Source organism: Chiloscyllium punctatum, chromosome 18 (assembly GCF_047496795.1).
Source record: "Chiloscyllium punctatum isolate Juve2018m chromosome 18, sChiPun1.3, whole genome shotgun sequence".
NCBI classification, from domain to species: Eukaryota; Metazoa; Chordata; class Chondrichthyes; order Orectolobiformes; family Hemiscylliidae; genus Chiloscyllium; species Chiloscyllium punctatum.
In genome coordinates, this window is record NC_092756.1 from 9099530 (window position 1) to 9121561 (window position 22032).

Here is a 22032-nt window from a genome sequence, read left to right on the forward strand (position 1 = left end):
CTGTTCCTGCCTTAGTCCCATAACCCTTGATTCCACTATCCCTAAGAGCTCTATCCAACGCTTTATTGAAATAAAACCTCCTGCTGTCTCGGGTTCTTCATTCCGTTGACTTCAAATCTTCACAGAATTCAACAGACCTTGTTACATATTCATTTCCTCATTTTTGTTCAGATCACTGTGTGCAGAGTGTGACAAAGGGAGTGCACTTGCCTCAGAACCCAGAGATCAGACCATAGTCTTGGAACTGTACTGTGTTATTTATCATTTCACCAACACCAGGGAGAAATATCTGCTGCTCTGAATAATTTACGCAATTCAATTATTCATAAGTTCATCGGTGCTACTGTGTTGGTGCTGAGATGGCCGAGAGGTTAAGGTGATGGGCTATTAATCTATTGTGTTCTGCATGTGTGGGTTCGAATCCCATTCTCGTCGCTGTCATCGACTGTTCTCCAATGACTGCAGCTGTGGTGTTGAAATCGGGAGTACAATGGTCAGTTTTTATGTATCAATGCTATTACACAATGTCAAAACATAGTTTGACCCTGTTGACTATATTGAATTGAGATGTCCGTTGCATTGGGATAATGAAATAGAGCGTAATTGTATTTTTCATGTCAAGTTGCTGTGAACGTTTTTTCGTATGAAACACATCCAGGAAAATCAAATAACGAGAGCTGCGAAGTGCATGTTTATGCAAAGGGATTCTTAATGAATGTTCTGTCAGATGAAATCTGGAGGAGTTTGAGTAGAAGTCATTCATCCTGGTGAGAAGAGCACAGCGAGACAACACAAAATAATGGAGATACTTCAAAAGGGGCAGGGCGTGGGTGTAGGGGCACTGAGAACTGGCTGGAAATGCACAGTGGAGAATTGCCGCTGTGGGTGCCAGGCATGGGCACGGAGAGACTTACATATTGGACTCGCCTTCGCCCCTTGCTCTCGCCATTGATGAATGCTGGACATAAGGCACAGATAAACACAAGATGTGGGAAGCAAGCTCCCTCTCTTTATGCACACACTGGATGCATCATATTGAACTATGAACAACTGGAGAAATCAGCATGTTACCAAGAGGGAGTGAAACTAAACTGTGGATCAATAACCGCAGATTCATGCAACATAAACATGAAAAATTATTTAAAATGTAGTGTGTAGGTTGGCTCGCTGAGCTGTAGCTTTGATATCCAGACATTTCTTTACTTGGCGAGGTAGCATCATCTTCAGTGGCGACCTCCAAGTGAAGCGAAGCTGTTGTCTCCTGCTTTCTATTCATATCTTTCTCCTCTAAGGGGTTCCTGGGGTTTGTGGTGATGTCATTTCCTGTACGTTTTCTGAGGGGTTGATCGATGGCATCTGGATCTAAGTGTTTGTTTATGTCATTGTGGTTGGAGTGTCAGGCCTCTAGGAATTCTCTGGCGTGTCTTTGCTTAGCCTGTTCCAGTATAGATGTGTTGTCCCAGTCGAAATAGTGATATTTTTAATCCGTATGTAGGACGACGAAGGAGAGAATGTCGTGTCTTTTTGTGGCTAGCTGGTGATCGTGTGTCCTGGTGGCGAACTTTCTTCCTGTTTGTCTTCCGTAGTGTTGGTGGCAGCCCTTGCATGGAACTTTGTAGATGACGTTGGTTTTGTCCACGGGTTGAACTGTGTCTTTTAAGTTTGTTAGTTTTTGTTTGAGAGTGTTGGTGGGTTTGTGTTCTACTAGGATTCCGAGGGGTCTTAGTAGTCTGGCTGTCATTTCTGAAACTTCTTTGATGTATGGTAAGGTGGTTAGTGTTTCTGACTGTGTTTGGTCTGCTTGTCGTGGTTTGTTCTTGAGGAATCTGCGGACTGTATTTTGTGATTATCTATTCTTCTCGAATACGTTGAATACGTGGTTCTCCTCTGTTTTCCGAAGTTCGTCTGTGCTGCAGTGTGTGGTGGCTCATTGGAATAGTGTTCTGACTCAGCTTCGTTTGTGTGTGTTGGGATGGTTACTGGTGAAGTTAAGTATTTGGTCAGTGTTTGTCGGTTTTCTGTATATGCAGGTTTGTACTTTTTCCGTTGTCCTTTCTTTCCACTGTGACGTCCAAGAATGCGAGTTTGTTGTCGGTTTCTTCCTCCTTGAACTTTATGCCTGTGAGGGTGTTGTTGATGATGGTAAATGTCTCTTCTATATTGTTTCGTTTTGTGATGACAAAGATGTCATCTATGGAGCGGACCCAGATTTTTGGTTTGATTGTTGGTAGGGCTGTTTGTTCGAGTCTTTGCATTACCGCTTCTGCTATGAATCCTGATAGCAGAGATCCCATGGGTGTGCCATTGGTTTGTTTGTAGACAATGTTGTTGAAAGTGAAGTCGATGGTGATGTACAGGTCCACTAGCTTCATTATGTTTTCGTTGGTAATGTGATTGATGGTGGTTGGTGTGTGTGATGGTCTGTTCTAAAAGTGTGGGAAGTGTTTCCTTTGCCAGGTCGATGTTGATGGAGGTGAACAGTGCTGTTATGTCGAATGAGATCATTGCTTCTTCTTCCTCGATTTTTTTTTGATGATTTTTAGGAATTCCTGGGTGGAGTGGATGGAGTGCTGTGACTCTTCTATGAGGCATTTCCGTCTTGCGTGCAGTTCTTTGGCCCGTCTGTAAGTTGATGTTCCGGGTAAAGAGACTATGGGTTTGAGGGGGGCTCCTCGTTTATGGATTTTTGGTAGTCCGGTTCGACTTGGGCATTACATTGATCCTGGGACAGTCTAAGCAAAGACATGCCAGAGAATTCCCAGAGGCCTGGCACTCCAACCACAACGCCATAAACAAACACATAGATCTAAATGCCAACAACCCCGCAGAAAACGAACAGGAAATGACATCACCACAAACCCCAGGAACCCCATCCAGGAGAAAGATATTAATAGAAAGCAAGAGACAACAGCTTCGCTTCACTTGGAGGTCGCCACTGATGATGTTACGGAGCCAGATAATGAAACGTCTGGGTATCAAACCTACAGCTCAGCGAACAAACCTACACCCTAAACCTCAACCTGAGCTACAAACCTTCATAAACGTTGCGATTAAAAGTGTCTTTATACGCATATCATTAATAGACTTTTCGTTGTAATACCCGTCTGGTTGAAAGAAGAAGACACCACATTTCAAGATGGATGACAACGTTACCAATTTTGTTTTAAAATTGAGATATATTTGATCATTTTACACAGTGAACAAGTTCATTTTAAATAATGCAAACCACATTCTCTCACCTGGAATAAAAGTGTGAATTCAATATAAACATTGTCCTTGCTAAGTCGCAGTTACTTAACATGAATAATTGGATGTAATTTTTATTAAGCTTACATCAATTAGCACCATTATCTTACTTGGGCTTGACTGCAGTATGCACATGCTAAATAAGGTTTAAGAAAGAATGACTTTTGGAAATAATGATTCGGTGGTGACTAAAATAATATTAGGTTCTCATGATGCAGATATTCCAACATGGCTCCAGTGGTGGAAATGTACAGTGGGCAGTATTTCTATGATGGTATAGAAGTATTTGAGCTGCCAGGGATGGGAGCTCCCACTTCATCTGGAGCAGCGTCTTTTGACGTGGACCAGGGAGCATTGTGACATCAGTCTGGGAGTTCCAACCACACCTGGAGCAGCTTCTGTTGACATGGACCAGCAGGGAGCATTGGCACATCCGAATGCAAGATCCATCCTCATTTGGAGAGGCTTCAGTTAGAGTGGAGCAGGGAGCTTTGCGAGATCCATCTTGGAGCTCCACTCTCACCTGGATCAGCTTTTAATGACATGTAGCAGCAGGGAGCATTGGGACATCAGAATGATAGATCCAACCTCAACTGGACTTCTTCTATTGACATGGAGGAGGGAATATTGGGACATCAGACTGGGAGCTCCAACCTCACAAGGACCAGCGTTTAATGACATGTAGCACCTGGGCGCATTGGGACTTCAGAGTGGGAGCTCCAACTTCAAGTAGAGACGCTTCTATTGACATGGAGCAGCAAGGAGCATTGGAACGTCAGGTTGGGAGCTCCAACATCACCTGGAAAATATTGTATTTATATGGAAGAGGAGGGAGGATTGGGACATTAGGCTGGGGGAAAAGATATTCAACTATTTCAATCTGAAGTAAAATATGTTTCAACACCTCAGATGTTAATTGATTTATGAAGAATCTTTCCCGGGAAAATAATTAATTCTTTCGATAGTAAAGACAAGTCCTGAACATATTTAACTGACGAAAACGCATTGGTACAGAGAGAAATGGGAGTGATGTTTCATGTCTTTGTCTTTTCTTTTCTGGCCGACTGTGCACTGGATTGCATTACCGGAAGGACTTTTTCACTCATTTCCTGCAAATACGGACAGGTCATTAACGTAATGTAAAGCTGAAAATTAATGGGAATATGCGATGTTATGATTAAGCTGGAGTTTACCTCAAATTACGGTGAAAACGCAGCAAAGTCAGTTGCAATTTCCAAGATCATCAGTGACCTCATTGATTGGCTGATCAGATTGTGAATGGTCGTTTTTTTGAAGACAATTTGAAGTGAATGAATGATGGTGATTATCTTTGTTGTTTGTTCACCTTGTGACTGTTACTGTTATTGCTCATGTCCTTGTTAACACCATAGCCCTGCAGCGTGTAAGATCTCAGCTGTGCATCTGGCCAGTGGTACAACCATTCGTATAGCTGGCTACGGATCAGGCGGTTGTCAGTTCGACTTTTACTTTGCGCAAGCGCATTGTGGAGATTCATCATGCATCCAACCTAATCATTTTTGTTATGCTGAGGTGGATAATATTTGAAATTTTCATCTTCACGAGGGAAACTTCTTTCACTGTCTTCGATCAGTTAAACATTACCAAATGCTATCAGAGTAAAAATCACACAGCACCAGATGGTATTGAACAGACGGATTTGGAAGCACCAGTGTTCCATGCACTGTTTCTTCATCAGGTGTTTGTCAACTGTTGGAATCTAAAATTTCTTTGCGTGATTATTAAATGTATCTACCCCAGTCCAACACCAACGCCTCCATTTCATGGGTACCGTCGACACCACGAACGGTCGGTTAAAGTTCAGATGATCTTCCAAAAGATCGCGAATATTGACACACACACCAAGTTTCTGCAGAAAAACACCCTCTTGATGAAGGAGCGTCTCTCCGAAAGCTAGTGCTTCCAAATAAACCTGCTGGACTCTGCCCTGATATTGTGTAATTTTTAACTTTGTCTACTCAACTCAAACACTGGCACTTCCATATCATAGACAACATCAGTCATGTCCCACCGTTGTCAGAGAAGGCAATCGTGGAATAGCCCAATACATTGCACATGGGTACGTTTCGTTTTCAGAAACCAACACACTCAATCGCTGCAGCTCCTATGTATCAAAAGGCAGAAAAGAAATAGCTGAGACTCAGTTTTGACAATATTTTGAAACTCTTTGGGAAGTGGAATCAGAGGAGAATGAAGGATTAACTGCCCGACTGTGCAGAGAGAGGGAAGGCACTTTTCCCTTCTTTGATGAGCTGGAGTATTGACTGATCTAACGCATGAAACAGATTCCTGGTAGAGCTGCTCTTGTTGCGTCAGGAACAAGAAGTCCTGATTTCCTGAAAGGAAATGAAACCCAGGCCACTCAGTTAAAGCGCTCAATACGAACCACTAGACCACCAGGGATGAGGGCAGAAGCAGTTGCACCGTTTGTTCATAATACAGTTTTTGGAATTATATCACTGCAGATATGTTTCCCCTCAAAAACGATTGAATTATCGAGTGTTTACAGCACAGAAATGGGCCCCATCATCTCATTTCCCAGCACTTGGTCTGTAACCTTGTGAACTCTGATGTTTCACCTGAATGCTAATTTCTCTGGAAAGTTTTAATCTCGTCAAACACAATAAATGGGATTAACGTTTGAGATGGGAACTGAACCCCATTCTTACCCATAGACTGAAGCACGCAGGCACATTTCCCCAAGTGTGTCACAGGCCTCGGGAGAAAACAAGCAGAATGTAAGATTTCACCGACTTGTCTGATGTTGCCCCATTTCAGAATTCAACACCAATGTTACAGCAAAGAAAGGAAGCATTCAGTCCCTCCCGTCCCAGTGTTCCTTGCCCATTGTTTCCCCATTACCCTGTAGTTTATACTGCCTCACCTCGTTCTTGCTGCCAAACTTGATCATTGCTCACGCCCTCTATTTCCTGTCCTGCCGAACGGTTTGCCTCAAGTTGTTGGAATGAAAATCAGGAATGGCTTATTTCAAGCACTTTTCTAGTTTACAAGGACAGTGTTATCACCACTGAGCAAGCACATTGCCAGCTCAGAGAGAAAGTCTCATCCTTTAGAAACTGAAATGCAAAGATGATTGGATAGCCTCAGTATTGTAAACCAACCAACAAGACCGGAATAGGGCCGAGGGGATCACGCACAGAAGGATGGGAGAAAAGAATGGCGAATCTCATGATGTCCAGGGTGATGTCAACAGAAATCTTCCCTGGTAGGATAGTGATGAGGATTCACTGATTTCACTGTCATGGCTTGTTAAAGGTTAACATTTACAGTAATCAATATGTAATACTGCCTGATATTTCGAAGCAGAATGATGTTGTGCAGCAGACCGAATCGTTTCCCTGCATGACGTAATAAGAGAGCTCAGAAGAGCTAGGAGGAGACATGAGAGCCAGGAGGAGACATTAGAAGTTGTTGGCGGATAGGATCAGGGTTAACCCTAAGGCTTTCCATAGGTATGTCAGGAATAAAAGAATGACGAGAGTTAAATTAGGGCCAATCAAGAATAATAGTGGGAAGTTGTGTGTGGAGTCAGAGGAGACATGGGAAACACTAAATAAATATTTTTCGACAGTGCTAACGATATAAAATGAAAATGTTGGCGTGGAAGATACAGAGATACTTGCATCTAGATTCGAAGAGATTGAGGTTCACAAAGAAGAGGTATTAGAAATACTGCAGAGTGTGAAAATAGACAAGTCATCTGGGCCAGATGGGATCTATCCTAGGATCCTGTGGGAAGCAAGGAAGGGGATTGCCGAGCCTGTGCCATTGATCTAGAAATCATCATTGTCTACAGGAATAGTGCCTGAGTACTGGATGATTGCAAATGTGGTTCCCTTGTTCAAGAAGGGTAGTAGAGACAACCCTGGTAATTACAGACCAGTAATTCTCACTTCAGTTGTTGGTAAAGCTTTGGAAATGGTTATAAGAGATAGGATTTATAATCATCTAGAAAATAATAATCTGATCAGGGACAGTCAGAACGGTTTTGTAAAGGGATAGGTCGTGCCTAACGAATCTTATGAGTTTTTTGACAAAGTGACCAAACAGGTGGATGAGAGTAAACAGGTTGATGTGCTGTATATGGATTTCAGCAAAAGGGTTCGATAAGGTTCCCACAGTAGGCTATTATACAAAATGCGGAGGAATGGGATTGTGGGAGACATAGCAGGTTGGATCAGTAATTGGCTTGCTGAAAGAAAACAGAGTGTTGTAGTTGATGCAATGTTCATCTTGGTGTCCAGTTACTAGAGGCTTTCCGCAAGGGTCGATGCTGGGTGCACTGCTATTCGTCATTTTTATAAATGACCTGGATGAGGGCTTAGAAAGGTGGGTTAGTAAATTTTCGGACGACACTCTAGTCGGTGGAGTTGTGGATAGTGACGAAAGATGTAGTAGGTTGCAAATAGACATAGATAGGATGCAGAGCTGGGCTGAGAGGGGGCAAATGGAGTTTAATGTGGACAAGTGCGAGGTGATACTCTTTGGACGGAGTAATCGGAATGCAAAATACTGGGCTAATGGTAAGATTCTTGGGAGTGCAGATGAGCAGACATCTCGGTGTCCATGTACACTGATCCCTGAAAGTTGCCACCCAGATTGACAGGGTTGTTAAGAAGGAAAACAGTGTTTTGGCCTTTATTAATAGAGGGATTGAGTTCTGGAATCAGAAGGTTATACTGCAGCTGTACAAAGATCAGGTACGGCCACATTTGAAGTATTGTGAACATTTCTGGTCACCGCATTATAAGAAGAATGTTGACGCTTTGGAAAGGGTGCAGAGTGGATTTTCTAGCATGTTGCCTGGTATGGAAGGAATGCAATACGAGGAAAGACTGAGGGCCTTGAGGCTGTCCTCGTTGGAGAGAACACCGAGAGGTGACTTAATGGAGACATACAAGATAATCAGAGGTTTAGATAGGGTGGACAGGAAGAGTCTTTTTCCAAGTATGGGGACGGCAAGCACGAGGACCACAACTTTAAAGTGAGAGGAGATCGGTATAAGACAGATGTCAGAGGTAGTTTCTTTACTCAGAGAGTAGTTAGGGTTTGGAATGCTTTGCCTGCAACCGTGGTAGATTCGCCAAGATTAAGTGCATTTAAGTCGTCATTGGAGAGGCATATGGACGTACATGGAAGAGTGTAGATGGGATGGGCTTCAGATTAGTATGACAGGGCGGTGCAACATCGAGGGCCGAAGGGCCTGTACTGCGCTGTAATGTTCTATGTTCTATATGCTACAGTTCCACATCAGCAATGTCATCGACAATTGCCTGACGTTCAATCAGTTTAAAACAAGAACGGAGGGGGCGTCAAGAAAACGGAAGGGGAATAGTGGTTTGTGAGAGTTAACTACATACCCCGTGGAGCCAGGTTGAACGTAGATACTGAATATCGGTTTACCTGTTTACCTTCGTATACTGATCACTACGGATCAATGACCCAAAATTGTCTGCCCTTTGTGTGTGGTCCTTTGTACATTTCACCCCGGTTCAGTGCTCCGGGGCCCACGCTTTTTTTAAATTTGGCACGTTTTACTCAGGTCGGTTTTGCAGCTTCATATTAAGGCCAACAACTTTAGGAACAGATAGACACCATTCAGACCATCAAGTCTACTCCGCTATTGAATGGTTTCATATCTGATCTGATAACCTTGAACTGCACTTTCTTGCCTTTCCCCATAACGCTTGATGTCTTTGCTGTTTGAACATCTGCTGATCTCAGCCTCATTACACATAATGACACTTCCTCAACAGCTTTCTGCTAAAAGAAAGCCCACTGATGCAGAACGGTCTTAGAGAATAAATGCTTCTTCACCTCTACATTAATTGTGAGATCCGCATTCTAATACAAAGTAAAAAATCGCACAACACCAGGTCATAGTCCAACAGCTTTAATGGAAGCAATATCGTTTGGAGAGCTGCCCTTCATCAGGTGGCTGTGGAGTACACAGTGGTAAGGTACAGAATTTATAGCGAAAGGTTACAGTGTAATGTCACTGAAATTATACATTGGAAAAATACCTTGATTGCCTGTTAAGTCTTCCATCTGTTAGAATGACTATGTTAGGTTCATTTCTTTCTTATGTCAATCGAAAAACTTTCTTTTAACAGTTACATTCTCAGGTGGACTTTCCCAATTAGTGTCAGCACAGATAATATGTTGAAGGTGTTAGTCCCTGTGTGCTGCATCCATGCCATAATGTTTAGACTGACGGTAATCTAAAAAAAACAACACGCTGCAGACAAGAATGCCTTAAGGCATGTTACATTGGTGAAGCTGAACAGAGGCTACAACAAGGGAATGGGCGCTACGCATTAATCAACAGACAGGTGTGCCCCTACCCAGTTGGAGAGCACTTCAGTGATCCAGGACATTCGACCTCGGATCTTCGGGTGACAATCCTCCAAGGCGGTCTTCGGAACAGGCAGCAGCTAAAAGTGCCCCCACAGAGACTGATAGCTAAATTCTGTACCCATGGTCATTGGGTTCATGTCACAGTACAGGTGATCCCATTGCCCTATCTACAAACAGAGATCCTCCGACACACACACACACACATACACACATATACGTCTGTGGGGTGAAATTGTACTTGCAGAGTTACATTGTACTTTGCTCAAAAACTGCATGAATCCATGTAAGTCTCTGGTAACTCATTTTTATAAACTAGAATCAGTCTAAACATTATGGAACAGACAGCAGCACGGGGGTGGGGGTGGGGGGCGCAGACACCAGTTGTTAAACTTCACCTGAGAATTAAACATAAAAATAAAAAGGTTTTGCACTTTACATATGAAAGAAGTGAAGCTAACATGGTCATTCTAACAGATTGGAGACTTAGCAAACAATCAAGGTATTTTTCAATGTGCAATTTCAGTTACATGACACTGTAAACATATGCTATAAATTCTGTGTCTTACAACTGTGGACTCCACAATCACCTGATGAATGAGCAGTGATCCGAAAGCTAGTACTTCCAATTAAACCTGTTGGACTATAACCTGGTGTTGTGTGATTTTCAAATTAGCACACCCCAGTCCAACTAATTTCAGCGTTTCTTCCCATTTGATTTCATCTCCGATATGCAATTCTCACTGACTCTGACAGGACTGCTACCTTTGCTGTTTTGTGATGTCTGGAACTCATGTTCAATTTAAGATTTCCATAAAGAACAACAATTTTTTTTTCCCTGACTGGAAATCAACATTGGGAAATAGCAGTGAGACAGCTGCATTTCAGCGCGTTCGCACCAAGGACGACATATGCAATGCTTGGAACTTTTCTTGATGACTTTGTTTTTGCCTATTTTGTTCAGTTGAAAAATGACAGTTATCGAGTTTTTAAAAGCATGGCGAATGGTCCTTCAGCCTATTGCATCATGATCACTTATCAAACATCAGGCTTGTAAACACAGTTTCCAGCATGTGACTCATCGCCTGGTGTGTTCGAACATTTCAAGTCTTAGCTAAATTGTTATTCAATTTCTTAAGGGCTTGAGTGGAACAAAAAACATCTCTGTGAACTAACAGTTCTGAAAGACAAACTCTTTCTCGGAGCCATTTGTCAGTTTTCCTCATGATGCTGCGGAAAATGTTTCTGCGCTCACATCTGAATTGGTTTACCCTGTTTCTTCCTCAGCTTCCTTCTTCTTTCTATTAAATGGTTTAGACTCCAGTACAGACACGAGGTGTGGGTTGCGGAAGTCACGTGTTTGCACTTTCATTGACACTCGATCTCGCCGGGAGCTGCAGACCTTCCCCACACTGATTCAGACAGCACAGTCCTTCCTGTGACATTTCCCATGGAGAATGGAAGGGCAGGCATTAATAACCCGCACTTGGAAACCGAGCGACAGTTTTAAAACATTTACAGTGCCCCAGCCAGGAATTGAGCTCCTAACTCCCGCATAATATACGGCGACACGAACCACTATGCGAGCAAGGACAACAGTTTCAAAGGAGACACTTCAGCCCGTTGTGGTTGCATTTGTCAAAAGCAACTGCTTAACAACCTGAATGGTTTGGCCCATAGCCTTAGCTTCTCGAAGATGTCTTGGCTGAACATATTCTCATCTGCATATTCCTTCAGGTTATAAGAGTTGCTGCCTCTCTGACCCTGACAGACTGTGTTCCAAATTCGAACATCCGCCCGCCTAAACCGCTTTTCTCCACATCTACATTAACCTTTCTGCCTTTCTCATGAAATTTCTGTCCCCCTGTGATCGTTTTTTCCATTGATGGGAAACGCTTCTTTCAGTCTACCTTATCTGTACCCCTCACAAACCCCTCTGCTCGGTGACAAACAAACCCAGTTTGTCCTGTCTCCCTTCATGACTGAAACTCTTCAGCCTCGACACTATCCGAGTGAATCTCTCCTACAACTTTCCCAGTGCGATCTCATCCCTGGACAATTCTAGCACTGAGCCGAATGAACATATTTCCATTCTGTAACAGCATCGGAATTTACTGCAGCATTTATTGCCTTCCGGTTTGGAGTCACGTGGTCGCCAGACCAGATAAGGACAGTAGTTTTCTTCCCTCAAGGACGTCAGTGAAACAGATGGGTTTTTCAGACAACGTATTCTTAATTCTACACATTTATTGCATTCACATACTATCATCGTCGTGGTGTGGTGGGAATCCAACCCGTGTCCACAGAACATGACCTGGCTTTGCTGTGTTAACAATCCAGCGATAATACCACTAGGCTATCGCAGAAAGCCCTCCTGGGGGATCTTTTCCAATACAGTCTCTTTCCCCCAATTATTCCCTATGCCCTTTTATTCAGCCTGACGCTCCAATAATCTCTGGTCCATGTCAGTAAAAGCTGCTAAAAGAGAATTGATCTCACAGCCACGATATCCAAACGGATCGAATGATTTGAAGGTGCCAATGAAGAGATTGGGGCAACAGTGAGTGCAACGGCACAGACTGGACGGTATTAACGTGAAAATGTACGTTAGATAGTGCAATGCCTCAGTCAAATGGGATGAGGGACGTAAAAGAGAGCTCGGGAGAGTGCGAGGGAGAGACATCTTCGAGAACTTTTGGGTTTAAATCCTGGTATTTGAAACGCAGAACAACAAAATTCGATGGAAAAGAAATCATCACCTCGGAGAATATTATCTTCTAAAAAACGATTAATTTCTGACTGTGTTTCACCAAAAGTAAAGCTTTGACAGAACTTACCGCTATGGTGTGGATTAGAGCCGAGGTCGCTGCAATCACAACGCAGAATGCGAACTACTAAACGTATGGTACAGTGGAAGGTTGCAGCATTCCACAGACCACGCTTGCAAACTGCAACCAGTATGGTAGCAGAGGAAATGTCAGAAAGAATGTACAATATCAGGACTTAGCGACAGGCATATCGGAACGCAAAATGAACCGAATCTTTAACTTTCACATCCCCAGAGACTGTGGAGGTTCCATGAATGAGAGTACAGGAGAATGGGATTAATGAAACCATCCAAACTTTTGGGAGAGTGCAGAATATTGTTGAAACGTATGCTTCAATAGCATTATATTTGAACATCGGCTACTTCATCATTTTGCCCACACAAGGCAGGACCAACTGCTGCATGCAATCACACATAATCCCAGTTCCAGATCCGGAATCAGAGAAACTGTGTGAAGCAGCCACGAAGATCCAATTGGAAACTGGGATGGAATGACAGGAGAGAGGCGCATGTATTTCCGAGGTTGGTCCTGGTCAAAAGCGGGGGGAAAGGGAATACTTGCCCCCATTTATAATATTATGACCATAAACAGTACATGTTGCTGTGACAGCCGATTGGCGCATCCAAAGCATGTGTAGACTTTAACTTTGGGGTGGCGAGGTACGAAATTTCATTTTCCTGTTTGGATCAGTGGTTTTGACATTGGCACCTGTTTATGTTCGCATCAACTCAGAATCAGCTTCTTGTTCCCAATAAATACTGCAACCTGGAGAAGGTGGTGTTGTGGTTATATAATAAATTAGTCATCCTTGGGGACTCACACACCGAACTGGTAATGTTAAAGTTCGACGAATAAAACCTGGAATGGAAGCCTGACCTCAGGAACAGAGAACATGTCTTTAATTATCTGCAATCCCATTCATACATGTCACTTATCCAGGGGATGCTACCATCTTTACCCAATCCTGCCTACTTGTGTCTCCAGGACCTGAACAAAATAGCTGACCCTTAATACGAGAATGACGACCGTGTGGGAAAGCAGGCCATTCGGCCCTTCCAGTCGACACCATCTCTCTGAAGAACATCCGAGCAGACCAACACTCCATAACTATTCCGTTCCTCTTCATTTCCCATGGCTGACCCCAGTAACCTTCACACCTTCAGACTGTGGGAGGAAACTCACACAAGCAAAGAGAGAATGTGCAAACTGCACACAGTGACACGAGACTGGTATCGAATCCATGTCTCTCGACCAGCGAGGCAGCAGCGAATCAGGATGAACAACAAATGCTGTCCTGACCAGTGACATCCCCACCCTGTGGGTATATCAGGAAGAATAAAAACACATTCACAACATGGACAACGGGACTTATGTCTGCGTGGACATGATTTCAACCAATCGTTCATCCTGGGTAGATACAAGGACAGCGATATCACAGAGAAACCAGCGCAATGCGGGATTCAATTACCTGCTGAAGTGGAAACTCATCGATTCAGTCAAACTGGGGACAGACAGTTCAACAGTCCCGTGTATGGGAAGGGCTCAATGAGCAGAAGAACCTCCAGAGTAACCATCAAGATTACATATCCCAGAAGGAGATCAACTAAACTGTCAACGCTGCTGTTAATCCCAACCAACTGCCAGTTTCATAGTGTCGAAGTCATAGACTCACGCAGCATGAAATCAGGCCTTTCACTCCTACCAGCTCATACTGAACATAATGCCAAACTAAACGAGTCGCATCTGACGGCTCCTGTAATTGCTGAGGGTGAGTAATGCCCTTGTTGTATTTTTACTGCATTGTTAATATGAATGTCCAGATATAATTCTGTGGACACGGGTTCAAACCCTGGCATGGCAGATGCTGGAATTTTATTTAAATAAATACCTAGAGTCTAATGATGATGTTGAATCAGTAGATCTGATTCACTAATACCTGATAGGGAAGGAAACTGCGATACCTATCTGGTGTCTGGCTGGTGTGTGACTCCAGATCCATAATATCGTGGTTGATTCTGAACTTCCCTCTGTGCAATAAATAGTGTACTAGGCATGAGTGAATAGCTTTTGTTAATCCCACTGAAACTTTCCAATTCATTTGTCGATCCAAATATCCTGTAAATATTGTAAATGTACTTTCATTCATCACTTCATTTCATTGCACACATAAACCAACCTCTGTTAAAAAAAAGCCTCTCATGTCTTATTTTTAATCCCTCTTTTCACTTTGAACATATACCCTCTCGTCTTGAAGTCCCCCCTCCTTGGAGAAAAGACAGTTACAGTTAACTCCAGCCGAACTCTCAATAATTTATAAATTTCTTTCAGGTCGCCTTTCAATCTTCAGTGCTCGAGTGAAAATATTGTCAGCCTATCGAGCCTTTCGTTATAACACAAACCTTCCCCTGTAGCCATACGCTGGTATACCTGTTCTAAACCTACTCCAGCTGAATAATTTCCTTTCTATGACTGGGCGGCAGGAACTGGACACAGTATTCCCGAAGACGCATCACCCAATGTCCGATTCAACTTCAACAAAACGGACCAACTCCTACGCTCAAAGGACTGAGCAACAAAGGCAGGATGACATTTTTTTAACCATTCTGTCTATATATGAAGGACACTAAAATTAATTATGTACTTGCATTCCTGGCCTCCGTGTTCCACAACACGATGAAACGCCCGATCATTAATTGTATAAGCCCTACTCTTAGTTGATGTAGCGAAATGCAATACCCTCCATTTATCCAGATTGAACTTCATGTGACATTTTTCAGCCCAAAGACGCAATGGATTAAGATCCTTTTGGAATCTTAGATCACCTTCTTCATAGTCTCCTATTCTGGTGTCCTCTGCAAGCTTATGAAATATGGCTTCGATGAGTTCTATTGTTTTCTCATATAGGTCAACGATTTTTAATTATTTGTCGTGGCCATCATTTAGCAGTTTGCAAATCATGTGACAATTAAGTCATGTCATTAACCATGAGGAAGATAGTCATAGACTTCAGGGAGATTGGAAACAATTGGCAAGAAAATGTGCTGAAAGGAATTCAATCCAGTGAAGTGGCTGATAATGAAGTTGAGGACGCACAATGAGAAAAGTGTGAATGCTGAGTGGTTTAAAGTAATAAAAGAGAAATTGGAGTAGACATTCACGAATGTTTGAATATGATTGGACAAGGGATCAAGTGGTATCGAGAGGTTGGAGATACTTTCTGTTCTTGACCGCAGGTGGGAATATAAGAGCAGGGAAATGATGCTGAAACTTTAGCAACGGCCTATTCAAGATCAATGGACAGGGGAATCAGATGGACGGAAGTGCGTCCTGCAGGTGCTGGATATCAGAATCAAAATTAGAGTGGTGCTGAAGAAGTACAGCAGGTCAGGCAGCATCCGACTTGCAGAATAAATATAACGTTTCGGGCAAACGCCCTTCATCAGGAATAAAGCTGGGAGCCTCGAGGGTACTGAGATAAACGGGAGGACTGGGTCTGTTAAGAAATTAGCTGAGAGTGCAAGAGGTGGATATAGATGGGGTTAAAGGTGATAGGTCGGAGAAGAGGGTGGAGCAGATAGGTGGAAAATAAGATAGACAAGTGGGTCAGGTCAGTAGAAACTTGGAACTCAGATAAGGTGGCCGTGGGGAGATGAGGAAACTGGTGAAGACCACGTTGATGCCCTGGGTTTGAGGGTCTCGAGGTGGAAGATCTGGCGTCTGGTGGTGAGGGAATGGCGGTGGAGGAGACCCAGGAACTGCATGTCCTTGGGAGAGTCGGGGGACGTGGTAATTGATGTTTTTGGTATTGGGGCGTTAGAGTTGAATGTTGCGGTTTCCCTGGAAATGTTCTCTGAAACGCTCTCCGAGAATGTGTCTGTTGGCCCCAATGCAGAGGAGGCCGCATCGCGAGCAACAGATGCATTAAATGACATGTGTGGAAGCGCACACAGACATTTGATGGATGTGGAAGGCTCATTGGAGCCTTGGAAGGATGTGAGATTGAAGATGTGGGCGCAGGTTTTGCAATTCCTGTGGTGGGAGGGGAACGTGCCGTGAGGGGAGGGTGGGTCATTGGAGGGCCTGTACTTGAATAGATAGTCATGGAGGAAAGGGTCTTTGTCAAAGTGGATAGGGGTGGGGAAGGAAACATAAAATTCCCTATCACTGCAGGAATTGCAAAACCTGTACCCACATCGACCTCCTCACCTCTGTCCAAGGCTCTAATGGAGGCTTCCACATCCCTCAAAGTTTCTCCTGCACTACCACACATGCCATTTCATGTATACATTCCGCCCGATGCGGTCTCCTCTAAGTTGGAGAGAGGAGATGTGTTCTCACACAACACTTCAGAGAATATCTCCAGGACACTCGCAAGAATCAACACCAGTGCCCCATGGCCAAACATTTCAACTCCTCCTCCCACTCTCCCGAGGACATGAAGGTTCTGGGCCTCCTGTATCGCCACTGTCTCACGACCCGATGCCTGGAGGAAGAAAGCCTCATCATTTGCGTCGGGACCCTTCAACCCCATGGCATCAATTTGGACTTCACCCGTTGCCTCATTTCCCCTCCCCTACCTTACCCCAGTTCCCACCTTCCAGCTCAACACCGTCCGCCTGATTGCACCACCTGTGCATCTTCATTCCCACCTATCCACTCCACCTACTTCTCTGACATATCCTGTTCACCCCTCGCCTGCATACACATACAGTACTCTCAGCAACCTTCTCCCCAGGCCCACCCCCTTCCCATTTATCTCTCCATCCCATGTGATCCCTGTCTCATTCCTGTTGGAGGGCTTTTGACTGAAACGTCCATTTTTTTCTGCTCCTCAAATGCTCCCGGACCTGCTGTGCTTCTCCAACACCACTCTAATCTTGAGGCGAGTCTGTTGATTGAGAGGATTTTCAGGTATTTTCTATTGTTGACCACAGGCTGTGGATGACAGCAGAACTTTAGCAACCACCAGTTTAGGAAACAGCTAAAGGACTGAGCACAAGTCTGGTCACGCATCAATCAACATTTTTCTTAAAATTGTAAGATAAAAGATGGAAGGCTGAAGTATGCAACTTTGCCCATCAAGGCCGTTTCACCAATGAGTTTCTCACTGATTCCTTTCCAAGTCAGGGTGCAATGGGCCTTGGAGGGGAACTTGAGAATGGTGGCGTTTCGTTGCATCTTCCAAACTTGTCCTTATAGTCAGTACAGCTGTTGAGTTTTGAAGGTTGTCAAAAATGCCCGAATAACTTACTCCAGTGCATCTTACAGTTGGTGAACTCTGCTGGAATTGTGCCTTAGCAGTTAAGGGAATGAATATTGCAGGTGTTGAAGAGGGTACACTCAAGTGACTGCATTGTCGTGGACGGTGTCCAGTTCCTTAAGTGTTATTGAAGTTACACCCATCTAGGCAAATGGAGAGAGTTATATTCCACGTCTCATTTGTGCCTTGCAAACGATGTAGGATTCACAGAACAATGAGTTGAGTTTATAATCAAAAAATCTCTCAAGAACATGTTATTGTTGTCAAAGTGTTTATGTAGCCAGTTTCTATAAGCTTTTTTCCGCGAAATAATAGCTCTGTGGACGATTACACGGGGTAATTTGTTTTCAGTAAAGTTATTGAATGTCAATGAGATATGATTAAATTTTCATTTGTCAGAGTGATCATTACTCTATTTCGTCCTTGTGTGGACCAATCTGATTCCAGTCACTGTCTGATTTCATGATCCAATTGCTGTCTGTGCTTGAAGTTTCAACCGTTTCTTCGCATAAATGTCTACACCTGCCTTAATAACATGTAAGGAGGCGACAGGGGACAGCAGAGATTCATGAACATGTTGTCAACACTGGAGAAAATGGAGCTTCGTGGAATGATTGGTTAGGCTGGGATTATTCTCCTTGAAACAAAGGAGAGGGAGGGGACCTCTATAATCACATAGTAACATTTATAAACGTTCAATATTCATTGGATCTTGACAGGGTAGATACAGGTAGGTGATTCACCCTCTGGTATGAGGAGAGCACCAGAGGACATGAACTCAGAATTAGATATTGTCTACTTAATTCAGAAATGAGAAGTAATTTCTTTGCTCAGGATCCAATGAATCGGTGGAACTCCTTGCCGAAATTGTTGCTGAGGCTGAGTTGTTGTGTATTTTCCAACTGTGCCAGACAGATATTTAACCAGAAAGATGATGAAGCTTTGTCGTGGCAATGCTGGAGAATGGAGTTGAGGATTATCAGATCAGCCATGAGTTCGTTGAATGGTCGAGCAGACTCAATGGGCTGAATGGTCGACTTCCAGTCCTACGTCATTTGGTCTAACGCCTTATTTTATTGATGCCTTGAGAATTCTGAGGGGATGGGATGAAGTGATAGAAAAGTTTTCTCAAACTGAACAGACCTTTCAGGAACTAAGCTCATAAGTTCATGAACAAGAAATGTTCTGTGGCCTGGATACAACAAATGGCACAGGGCACACCGCAGATGGGTATGTGCAGATGTTGTGATTGTTAAGAAAATTGGTGGATCTAATATTGTTGCCAATTTGGTGATCACGCTGGATGATGGATCGCGGTATGATTGGCACAGCAAAAGGTTCTTAAAGAATGAAAAATTCGTTTCATTGGAAAAGTTTCCTGCGGTCCCAATTCAATTAACTGTTTAAAATACTGATCAGAACTTTGTGTGGAGTATTACATTAAAATTTACAATCCCACTGGATAAACTATTGCACCCGATCTCTCCTTATTTGTTCCTCTTTCATTCGATGTAAATTCATAGAAAGTCAAGATGGAATGAAAGGAGAATAGAAACGTTTGCCCTCCTTTTCATTATCCCAATGTAACTTACAACAGAACCAAATTGCTCTACTTCGACTTTGATGAGGTATCGATTTATCACAAATCTCCGGTGCAATGAAGGGCAAGAGGAAGATACTCCATCCAATGTATCCTAAAGATGCGAGGCACAAAAGGAAACCTCACAGCTGCGTTTCAAAGAAGTAACATTCAGAGAAGGATTCAAATCCACACAAGCACAATGGAAGAGCAACCCGTCGCCTGAACCCCTGGGAGACTTCAGCCCATTGCAAAGGGGCTCACATGTGACCCCGTCAAGATCACATATGGTGCATCGAGGGGATAAGAAATTCCCTGAACGGAATCGAATCCACACCATTATGTTTCTGCTTTCAGCGGAATAATAATACCAGCAAAATCCAAGGGATTGAACTCGTCCTAGGAAGGAATACCTTGTCCTTGATTTATTCAGAGTCAGAACTGTCTCAGAATGACCCAGTTAACATGAAATTCCCGTCACATTCACATTCACATTTAGTCTTGACGCATAATTTCTTCAGACAGTTTCTCTCTCACGTGAAGAAGTATATACGGAGACAGAAGTGAAGGTGATGTTTTAGCTCGATGGTCTTTCTCATATGGCTGAACCTGAACTGGGTAAAATTCCCGGAAATGCTGTGTTGTTCGTTTCATTTTATTAATTTTGCTGCAACTTCACTCTGTTCATTCCAATGATCGGAAGTGAATTGGATTTATGTGATTGGAACGTTAAATGTTGCGTTCAATTTTGCTCCGAATTTATTTCAGCTTAAAGAAAATACTGATGAGAAAAACAGAAAGTTAGATTACAAAACAAGATGCCCGTTTTGATGCTCAGTTACTTTGGCAGATTTCACTGGGTGTCAAATGAACCCAACATCATGGCGATTGTCCTCCCACCTTTAAGCCATGGGATTAAAGCAGGAAATCGATGTCTAAGAGACGGGTCACTTCCTATTCATTATGGAATAGCTTTCCTTGACAATAGACAAAATCTGCTCAGTTGCATTTATAATGCTTCATGTGGAAAATTAATAGAAATCTTTCAAGACTCTGAGGTTTTTTTTGCTGACTCTTACTCAGCTGCAGACGTTTCCGATATTTCTTTGCATCTGAAGTCGTCCAAATTAGATATTTTTTCCTCGCACCTTCTACCCCCCACACCCCACTTTTACACTTTTACCTGGCCACAGGCTGTCTGTCTCCTGGTGAAACTCACTGCTTGTGGGTCTTTAAATGTACCTTTCCAAATATTTTGGAAACGGATTTACTGAGTGACAGAAATTCTTCTCCCATCATTTATTTGTCCTACATCCATGGTTTTGAAAGCCTGACGTTCAGTAATATATGAACTTGAAAGAGGGAATTTAACACATTTTAATCTCGCAAAACCTCAAATACTGTGGAAAACTTCCATTCGGTTTTCCTTGATTCAGTGTCAAATTTTCCAAAACACAAATAAATAAAACTGCATCCCCACTAAACGCCGTCAGCATCGTCTCTAATGTCTTAGCGACCCAGTAAACGCTGGCAGTGTCCTCGCTGATAGAATCACAGATTCCCTACAAGGCAGAAAGTGCAGTTCAGACAATCAGGTCTGTAGGGAGACTCTGAACAGCATCTCAACCAGACCTAGCTCCCTTCTCAATCCCTCCAGGCCTCTGGCTTGTGATTTCAAATAAACCTGCTGGAATAAAACCTGGCATCGTGTGACTGCTGACCTTATCACTGCGTTCCCCATGGCTAATTCACTTAAATTACTGAATTCACTCCCTGGACACATCAGCGCAACTTAACAGGCCAACCCACCTAACCTACAGACTTAACAGCTGTTCGAACCACTGAATAAATGTACCATCTCATTGAACACTATCTGTATCATTTATACAATGGTAACTCAGCCGAGTGAAAGCAATCTGCGCCCATCAACCTGAATTCAATGCATGCAAACGCGGTTCTGCGCTGTACAACCTCAGTAGCTCTGCTAGAAATGTTTCTGCACTCATGCCTGAATGGGTTTGCTCTTTTCTTCCTCAGATTCCTGCTTTAAATAACCATATCAGTCAGGAACAACTCTATATAATGGTTTTCATTGCAACACAAACACAATGTGCAGTTGGCTGAAGTTACGTGTTTGCACTGTCACTGACAATCTCTCTCCCCAGGAGCTGCAGACCTTCCCCACGCTGATTCAGACAGCACTGTCCTTCCTGTGACATGTCCCATCGAGAATGGAAGGCCAGGCATTAATAACCTTCACTGGGGAACAGAGCGACAGGTTTAAAACCTTTACGATGCTCCCAGCGGAGAATTGAGCCCTGTGACAGGCGGGGACACTTACCACAATACTGTGGAGGAGGACAACATCGAAGGAGGCCCTTCAGCCTGTTGTGGCCGCACTTGTCAAACACAACTGCTTAACGACCTGAATCACGTATTCCATCGTTTAGCCCATAATCTTACAAGTTTTGGCATCACAATTTAACATCTCAATTTTTTTTAAGGTTAGAATGATTTCCGCCTCTCTGATCCTTTCCGCAAATCTACTCAAACTTTTCTGCCTTTTCCCGAAATCTCTTGGCCCCAGTGTTGGATCTCTCCATCAATAAGAAACGCTTCTTTCAGTCTATCCTATCCATATCCCTCAGCATTTTGTACATCTCACTCATGTCTTCTCCAATCTCCTCTCCTAGGTGACAAACTAC